This window comes from Sylvia atricapilla, chromosome 1 (assembly GCF_009819655.1).
Source record: "Sylvia atricapilla isolate bSylAtr1 chromosome 1, bSylAtr1.pri, whole genome shotgun sequence".
Lineage (NCBI taxonomy): Eukaryota > Metazoa > Chordata > Aves > Passeriformes > Sylviidae > Sylvia > Sylvia atricapilla.
The window spans coordinates 138,725,986-138,732,247 of record NC_089140.1 but is presented as its reverse complement, the minus strand read 5'-3'; positions in this window follow the sequence as shown (position 1 = coordinate 138,732,247).

Below are 6,262 nucleotides of genomic sequence, written 5' to 3'. Positions count from 1 at the left end.
TTTTGCTTGGTTTTTCCCTTTAAACTCTCTTTTCTCTGTCTGAAGCAATATTGGCAGAGATGTCCTCTCAACTTATGCAGAAGTCTCTGCCAAATATTTTAAAATGAAACTGTTTTAATAATCTTCCTGATAAACCCAAGAGAAAATGCAAGGGGAAGCTTCTTTCCTAGTGCTGGTGGCATCACTACCATGCCAACCAGTAACTTGCTGAGCATGTCAGATTGGAGATTCCAGGCCTCCCTCCCTGTTTTGTTTTTTCCTTCCGTGTTTGCTGCTGGATCTGCTCTTTGGTCACACGGGGGGTACGTGCTCTCCCAGGGTCCAGCACACACCGATGAGCACAAAGGAACTCATGTGGATGCATGGAAAAAGAGAAGCAAGGTCATTAAAACAGCTTGATTTGCCTGGAAACAGTCAAACCCCTGTTTGCCTTTCTGCATGCTTGGCTTGGGAGGAAAGTAAACCTCCCTCACTTCAGCTTCGCACAAGCCTTTTAATCTAAACAATCACTTTAAGAACTGATCTTTTCCCCTGGCATGTTCTCTCCTAATGGTTCGAAACAGAAGAGGCTGCTTATTATTGCCATTTGCAGCACAGGTTATTGAAATCTTCATTTCAGCAGGAAGGACTGCAGGTTGTTATTTCTGCTTTATTCAGTTTGTTAGTTCTATTGACAGCCACAGTCCCTGGAGGGGAGGAGAAGCCCTGCAGCCTCACCTCTCTCACAGCCTGACCTCAGACATTTGCTTCAGCACTAATGGGAAATCTTGCACTGGTGCTGGCTGTGTTTTACCATATTATTGGCAGAAGCAGGCTGTGAGTGAGAACCCTTCCTGTGCACTGTTTTTGTGGGAGAGGTTAGAACAAGGCAGTGGGGACCTGCACTTAAATTCTGCACTCTTTTTTACCACAGGTACTCCAATATGAATACGATGAACCAGGATTGCCCCTTCCTTTCCTCAGCTCTCCGAGCACATACTCTGTCTGAAATTCATGGGGACAGGGGGCACATTTGTACATATAAATGTAAACAATTGGGCTTATGCCATCAGAGATCCACATGTTGCCTCCCAAATGTCAGCTGTGCAAACACTTGCCTGGAACCTGTGAGCCAAAGAGCTAACTGTATCTCGGGCATTTTTCTGAAGAGCCACAGCAGAAATGCATGCTTTTTCCACAATGTTCTGTCATCTTTGCCGGTCTAATGCCCTTTGCTTGAGAGCCTTTGCCCAGGTTCTTATACCCACTTATGCACCCTTATTAAGTGGAAGAGATTGGGTTTATGACTTATTCCTGGAACTTTCTATATTATTCTGACCTGTAAAAGGTTGCTCTTTAAACGTTTTTCAAAGTTGATGCCACTTACTGGACCTGAAAATGTGATTGTCTATCAAGGGTGGTTTGAGAAGAGACTCAGGTCCAAGGAAGTGTAGTATGGACCCAGGGCATTTGCAGAAATCTTACAAAACAGAAGTAGCACATTTCTTGTCACCCTAGAAATGCCACTAAGGAGCAACTTTATTCTGCTTCCAAGAGGGAGTGAGGGAGGAAAACAAAGGTGGCCTTTCCAGCTCTGCACCCTGGAACCTGACATAGGCTTATAATTCACGGCCAGTGAGAGATTCTGTGGACTCCCCATCCCATAAATATCACCATTATTGCAGTGTCTCTGTAAGCATCTCAATCAATCCTTGCTTCAGAAATTACCAATAAGCAACATCTTGTTGCAGAATTGGGATATCAGAAAAATAAGCCTGGCCTGGAACCTGATTTACAGTGGGTCTCAGCTCTTCTAGGGTTCTAAGCCAAAGTATCAGGTCTAAGCACCTTCAATTTAAGGAAAATTTAAAATCCACCTTAGAAGATTACAGGTAAAGCTAGTTTCTGTTTTGAATCAGTGCATGCACGTAACTTTTGTTAGTGAGATAGATGAGTTTCCATCATTTTGCAAGAGGATCTTGAGCCTCAGGTGCATACCAGTAAAATGAAGCCATAGATCATTCACAGCATTTAATCTAGACTTCTGTTTTGTGTTTATTATTGTCAGTGGTGATGGTTGTGCTTCTCAGGAGACAGGCTGTTAGGCAGGATAGAAAGAAATCTCTTCTGAGCTATCCACAGAGACTTGGGTTTCCTCTTTATACAGACTCTGAAACTCATTAAGAGAGAGACAGCAGCTGTCTGTGGAATTTCTGCTTCAGAAAAAATTATTCAGACCACCTCAATAAATTAATCTCAGGCTTTCAATAATAATGCAGTTTGTTTCTGAGCCTACATTAAAAATGCCACAAATCCAATCATAGCAGTTTTAATGACCCCAGTCAAGGACATTTCTCAAGATTTGCATCCAATACAGAGATGTGAGGCATCACACTGGCTTTTGCAATTGAAAGCTCCTTGTCATTATTATCCAAAATCTCCATTAGTAAAAAAGCATATCTTTGATCCCATTTCAACTTTAATCAGCTACACTTTAAATATGAAAAAAATCCAATCCCTCTCATCCTGTCATTATGGGAGTAGCTACTGACAGCTTAAATGTACAGAGGAAAAATCAGTGTATCTATTAATTGAAAATGCCACTGAAGTCGATAATTTTTATGAGCCATGAGACATCTTGAAGATCATCTGCAAAGAATGTCTCTACCTTTCTCTGGCAACAGCTTTAGTAGCTCTGCATTGCATCACTGGCAACCTGGGGATCCAGGCATTTGTGATTTCTGGGGCTTGGTTACTACAGTTTTTACATTTGTAGTGAAAATATGTTTTTTCACCCAGTGCAGCTCCTGTGCCTTCCAGCCATCTGTCATTTTGGGATCCAAGGCTGGAAGCATGACAAATTGAAAGAAAATCCACTTTCTTCTTCTTGTGAACCAATCAATGCAGTAACCCTTTATAAGTGAGTGTCAAAAGGAAAATATCTACCACAATTTAGATCCAACTTAAAAATCATTAAAAGGATGTTAATGTTCAATATTTTAAAATACTAAATTTTTAAACATCAATATTTTTATCTTGGGTTTGCTGCCAATTTTTCAAAAGAATGGGGACTTTTGATAGTAACTGACTGAGGGGTAAAAGTCATCTGCAATGTTTTAGATGAGTATTTTAGATTGCACAAAGTCATTGGGGAGAAAAAGACTTTTGAGGCCCTTGTCAAAGAAATTCAAACTTCCATTGCGAGTGGGGATCTAGAAGGAACGTGGCATTATTCTAGGGTGTACACCTTCAATTCCAACAGTAAAAGTGTTTGCTGCTACCTTATCAAATAGAAATCCTTCTACAGAGCCTGCAGCCTCAGGTCAGGACATCTATTCCTCACATGAGTAGAGTTTCCAGAGGGTCCAGAATTTCTCCTGGTGAAGCCAGTGGTAGGAGACAGCCTCTCCTAACTCAGGAATCTCTGGAGGAGCTCAAGGCCTTGCTGTGGATGGTGAGAGAGCCCAGAGTGCCCAGGCTGGGCAGGGAGCACCATGGTAAATAGATGAAGAGATAGGGATGAATCTAAACTCCAGCATGGGAATCCTGAAGGACACCACAAACATGAGCCTTGCACAGCTACAAACTTCCTCTGGCCCATGCAAGGTCTATTGAAGGTTGTTCTTTTTTTTCCAAGCTGTGATATGATGAATATGGGTCTAATCTGTAAAATGGGATGGGGAAAGAAAGTTTAGCATTGTTTTTGCCCTTTTTATCTTATTTATTCAAAACTTTATCTTGATCTCATTTTCTTAGGGCTAACATTTTAGAAGTGCTCTGAATTAGCTTCCCAGTGTCTCAGGTCTCACAGTTGAACTCCCATTCTACAAAAAACCCAGTTGTCCATAAGTTCCTTGGAGGGACCAGGCCTTCAGAAGTAAGTAGTGCCAAGAAGTGTTATTTTGATACAAAGCTACGTTGCTTTTCTGAGAGTATGGCAAGCTACTTTGGTGTCTAAGTGTCCCAAAAGTGCTGTCCAGGAGTAGCACAGTCTAACCTTGGAAGAAGTTTTCATTCTAGGCTGTAGCTGAAAAGAAAAATACAGTGCAGTTGAAGAACTAATGCTAATGTCATCTCAAATGTTATTGTCAAAGACTGTGTCAGCTTTTGTTATAAAAATATATTATCTTTCTCTGAGCAGTTAGTGGTTTTCTGTCTCTTTTCCATTGCAATTGCAAAGGGCTTCTGCTTGGTTTTGTTTTTATGATGTCTGAAGTTGTTTGGGGAATTAAGCCTGTAATTGCATTGCTAACAAGTATTTCTTAGATACATTTATTTTTCCTTGGGGAAAGAGACTGTTAGGAAGAGAGTACACATATTTTGGCAGCAAAAGAGACAGCTATGACATTTGTCTCCTAAGTTACTACCTGGATATAATTTTAATTGTTTTCTTCTACTAATAAAATATAGTAACTTTACCGCATTAGTTCCTTTATTACACTTCCAACATACATTTCATTGTCATGATCTTCCTAAGTACATTGGGTCATGAAGATACATTACAATATATATTGAGAGCCGGTTTGTTAAAAACACAAGGAGTTCTGCACTATTTCTCACCGGTGCAAAACTAATTGGTTTTTCTCAGCTACTGCATATATATTTATTTTCCATTTTATCATCTCTATAATTGCAGTTTGAATTAGGAAAAGGACAGAGCGACCTGGTAAAAGCAGTTGCAGGGATAATTTGTGTTTTGCTTCCCAGCAATCGGGATTCCTCAAGCCTGTCGAATTGCAGTGGGTGTTGAAACAGTGCTCACATCCTTCTTGCCTGGGCCACACTGGCTCAAGCACTTTTTATTTCTTCCATGACTTCCAAAATTTTCTTTGCAATAATGTGTATTACTGGGAGGGAGGAAACTAGGGCTCACAATTCAAATGTTCAAGAACACTGAAACTTTGAAGAAGTGAGATTTTTTTTTTTTTTTTTGGCCTACTCCCTTTCTAGTTTCTGAGTATGTACAATGCAGTCAGGGACCAGGGCCAGCTGAGCTGCAGTGTGAGGGCTCCCCAGGCACACCTGTGCCATGGCACAAGGATGGCATACCTGATAATTCCTGGTGGGAGGTAGCCTTCTTTGCTCTGTCTCCTGGAAATTGCTACTGGATAAGATTTTCTTTGCAGCCACATATATTGTCTTTGTTTTCTGCTAGAGAAAAACTGAAAAGTCCAGTCTAAGTCCAGAGCTGGGACTTCAAAGACTGCTGCTCTTGCACTGCATTATGGCATGCAGCAATGTACCCACGATGTAAGGGATCCAAATGGGACACACTGGCTGTCTTTCAAGGCAGAAAACAAATGGGGATTCTGCATCTGGCATCTCAGAGGTGCAGCACATATATGATCCCCAGGTAGTGCCCACCTGGACTCCCAGACAACTTGAAGGGACATCAGCCTTGCAGCCTGAAGCTAAACCTGTGGAAATAGTTGAAACACTTCTAGTTTAGGGAAGTACACAAGATAAGCTATAATTTTAATGGCATTTTCCACACATGCATACCTTTGAGCTGCCTACCATAAGTCTGTTTCCTGCTTGAATTCTCTGGATACCTTTTATATGGTGCATAGGAAGCATCTGGAAATTAAATGAAGAGTTAAAAAATGGCTCTCTTGTGTGTGGAGCACAGTAAAAATTATGCATAGAGTTTTTATAACTTTTTTAGTATAATAAATTTAAAGAGACTGAATGCTGCTTTTATGATATGAGATTTCCAGATTGTTCCCAAGTCAGCAACAAGCTATTCATAATCTTTTATTATAGCATTGTCATGATGACTGTAATCAAGTCCCTGAGCTACCTGATGATACCAGGGGCAGCATCAAGCTGGTGAATATGGATAAGTTTGCATTTAATATGATGTTTAAAGACTCTAGTTCCTGCTTTTTTCTAATATTAAAGCTCTGTTGATAAAATTGGATCGAGTTTTCTCTTTAACAGTATTTGAGTTTTGTAGATAACTATAGGACACCAATGTATGAGCTGATTTGGTAAAATACAAGTTTGTGTTCCTACTAAAACAAACGTCTTCACCAGCCTCCCTCTACTGTCCCCCACTACCTGGGGTTTTCAAACACCAATGAAAATTTGATCTGAGCAAAATCTGTTAAGAAGACATCTAAATAAGAGCATGCTGATTATTACAAAGGTTGGTAGCACTTGCCTGCTAGGCTTTCTGGCTTTTTCTGGCATATCAATACTAGAACACTGCAGCATCAGCTGGATCCCAGTTCCTGCAGAGCATCTGGGCTGACCTCATACCAAGGGCTGAATCAGAGGACTT